Source organism: Oncorhynchus nerka, linkage group LG2, assembly GCF_034236695.1.
Source record: "Oncorhynchus nerka isolate Pitt River linkage group LG2, Oner_Uvic_2.0, whole genome shotgun sequence".
NCBI classification, from domain to species: Eukaryota; Metazoa; Chordata; class Actinopteri; order Salmoniformes; family Salmonidae; genus Oncorhynchus; species Oncorhynchus nerka.
In genome coordinates this window covers 46,047,056-46,050,740 of record NC_088397.1, presented here as the reverse complement: position 1 = coordinate 46,050,740, position 3,685 = coordinate 46,047,056, and positions in this window count along the sequence as shown.

The following is a 3,685-nucleotide window of genomic DNA, read 5'->3' as shown; positions in this document are numbered from 1 at the left end:
CCATGCTTTTCTGTTTTTACTGTCTGTCTATTGCTCTCTTCTGGTTTTTATGTCTTGAATCCCGCTGCTTGTGGTTCTGTCCACCAGGTGTCACTGTCTCATTACCTGGCAGTCGAAGGTTCTCTCACTGTCTCTCATGTCCGCTGTAGAGCGCCCCCCCAGCCAGCAGGTATCACTGTAAAATCACTGTGTACACACACACCTACTACATACACAATGAATGGAGCTCGCTCTAACCACAGCCAACAGAAAAGGATTGGAGGACTGGATGAAGTGGTAAAGTTGCAATTACCACACCACACACACTTCTGACTTTCCCATGAATAAGGTACTCCTGCTCAGTATGAATCAATAGGATCAAACACATCACTCTTCCACTTTGATACAGGCTTTAATCAAAAATAAATAGATACATATTTTCCCTTTGAAAGAGTGGTGCTTTTCATTCACACTCAGTGTTATATTTTAAGCTAATTGCAACTTACATTCTTTCATTAGTTCCATATAATAACATGAAACAGTAACATGCACATGAAGAAGTCGGGTTTAATGTTGTGGTATTCAAGGTCACACTTGAACCACTGAGGAACTGATCCAAATTCCATTCTCTATGCGTTGGTCATGACCTGCTGTGTGTGTCTGTGTGCGGCCTGGGATACGTGGGCCGCTGGGGCTTGGAGAGGGGAGAGGAGACCTCAACTCCTACCCAGTCACTTCAGCACAGCACAGCAAGTAGTGGCTGATTAGGAATGTGGAGTTAGGAAATTGTTGCACAAATGGCATGTGAAATCATGTGCGTTATACTCTGCACCTCATTACCAGTGGTGCTGTTGTTATAACCCAAAACACGCATGTGGTATTCTTGTGGTGTGTGTACATCTGTTGGGTGTTGATTCAGTCTAGAGAAGCGCAAAGGCCTCCACTACATGTTATAAAATTGAGATTCAAATAGTGGGCCATTTAAATAAATAAAAAATCAACTTGTTTCATGCGGTCTGTGGTACGGAATGTAACAGTACAGTACATCTATGCAATTGCTGTCTGATCCAAAGTCAGTCCATTAAGCTCAGCGCTCTGTTGCTCATATTTAACATGTCTCTCCTACATGACCCAACATGTTACTTACTTTGGCCCGGTATCTAAAGCCAAAGCCAGATCATTTCAGAGGAACCGTACACTATGTAGTGTAGAGCGGATCAGCACACGCTGACCGGCCCAGCAGACAGGCGGTTGCTCGTCTCCTCTCCTGCCTGCCTGCATATGAACCGAGCGAGTCACCTCCCCTGCTCAACTCACCTCATTAACATTCCTTCGTGGGACAGCAGGGACGCGTTGTGAGGCCAACACAGACATGTCTGGCCTCCAGCAAAGCTCTCTCAGTAAACACAGACCCTGGATGATGAGCTGTGAGTGGCCAGGTTCGAGCTGCTGTGACGGGCTAGGGCTTGGCCCTCGCAGGGTTCAGGCAGGCCCTATTCGCCGGCCCTGGCCGAAGGCAGCTCGGGGGAGGCAGACTAAGCTCCCATATCTGATGGCAGCCTGTCATTTAACCTAGAGACATTTTTCTGTCCTCTAAGACTTGTTTGCTAATGCAGCACTTTTTCTTAGAAAAGAAAGTAGTTCTTTGAGTAAAAAAAGGAGCTACAGATGTGGTTAAATATATTGGCACCCATGCACTTTTCTTAAATAATTCCGTATTTCTTCTCAAATAAGTTGACATTTAAAAAAAAATTGCCTATTGGATTTTCAACATTGCAGAACCTATTTTATTTTTGCAAACTTAAGTTTACTATTTTCATTAAGAAAATGAAGACAAATGACATGGACAAAATTATTGGCACCCCAGAGCTTAGTAGTTGCTCGCACAGCCTTTGGCCAAGATAACTTCAGACAAATGTTTCTTGTAGCCATCAACGAGCTTGCCGCACCTTTCTACTGACAATTTGGCCCCCACTAATTCTTTAATTTTTCAGGGGTGCCCTTCACCAACTGCTGTTTTCAGATCTCGCCATAGGTTATGGATGTGATTCAGATATGGACTCCTCGCTGACAACTCCAGAACAGTCCAGTATCTTTTGACGTGTGTCCTGGGTGCTTTTTGATATGCATTTAGGGTTGTCCTGCTGGAAGACCCACAACCTTCATGGAGACCCCATTTTTGGAAACTGTGTTGAATATTGCACTCCTCCAAAACACATTGATAATCTGCTGATTTCATTTCGCTTGCACACGTTCAAGGCCATCAGTGCCAGAGGCAGAAAAGCAACCACACAGCATTATCAATCCCCCATCTCTCTGGGACATGCTTCATTTATACTGGTAAGTATGTCGGTCAAGGTATGACAGAAATTGGTGCCTGAGAAGTCAAGGTGAACACATTAACTTTCTCGAATTACAAAGAGAATTTACAACCCCTTCGCGGATCTCCAACCACAGACCAAAAATATGCAGAGTGACTGTTCGCACTGTAAGAGGAGATATATTAACTGGCCAAAGGAAGTGACATGCGGTGGTGGCTGGCTCAACCATGTCGTCATCTAGGCCAGGGCAGACATCTGATGTAGCCGGCGGGCACAGGCACAGTCTCTCCCCTTCCCCTGTCCCCATCCCCCTGTCCAAAATTAGCCTGGACCATGAGCCTGGCCCAGAATAGGAGGCGGGTGGCATGGTGGCACGGCGCTAAGCCCTCCGGGTCCACAGCTGGAGCGCTCTAGACAAGGGGCCCGTGGGGGCCTGCTGGCCCATCACCTGCTTCCTGTAAAGCAATTTGTTATAGAGTTGTCACTGTAAAATCTACAGCCTGTCCTGGAGGTAAAGAAAGACAGGGTCACATGTAATGAGGATACCGCTGCCTCAGTCTGGCGATGTGATGTAACCGAAGGGAAGGACACACACTTTGGGCTTTGCATGTAGCTGTGGGTAGACTATGTGTGTCTTTGCATGTACAGCAAGGCACATGTGCGCTGTGTTTAAGAATAAAAAAGATTTGCGAGTACAACCAAGATCTATCATGTCATATAATTAGGCAAACAATAATTTCATGAGGTTTCTGAATCACCCCCCCCCCCCCCTCGCTCCCAGGAGAGACACACACATACCAGCACCACCTCCACTGTCTGTGCTGGTATTTTTAGGCAGCTGCTGTATTGTTTTTGACCTTTACTTAGGTGTGTGACTAATGCTTCTGGATTTGTGCTGATTAATATGACCCCACACACACACACATGCTCCCATTGTCCAGCGGCCTCTTCCCTAGCTGCGCAAAGCCCAAGCACAACTGAACCGTGGTAAGTACAAGGCCAGGAGTGTCCTTGAACATAGCTTTGTTTCCACATTAACCAGATGAGCTGCTGAACACTATCTGCCCAGAGTCTTGTCTGTAATGAGGGCAGGATGCCAATACATTTCCATTGAATAAAAAGATACTGTGAACTTGAACTGTGATGTTGAGTATTAAGTCGCCACTGGGTGTTTGTTTGACAGGTAAGTGGCCATAAGTCAGGAGAAGTGGATGGATCTGACCTCAAGGTCAGGGTGAGTTATGCATGACCAGACCTCTCAAAGTGGAGCAGGCAGGCCAGCAGCAGCACAGCTTCTGCTCTTCTTCTATATGCAGACCCAGGACATAACTTTACCTGGCCTTAAGGTCAACTTCTCTTGTTCTTCCCCCTAACCTATAGGATCT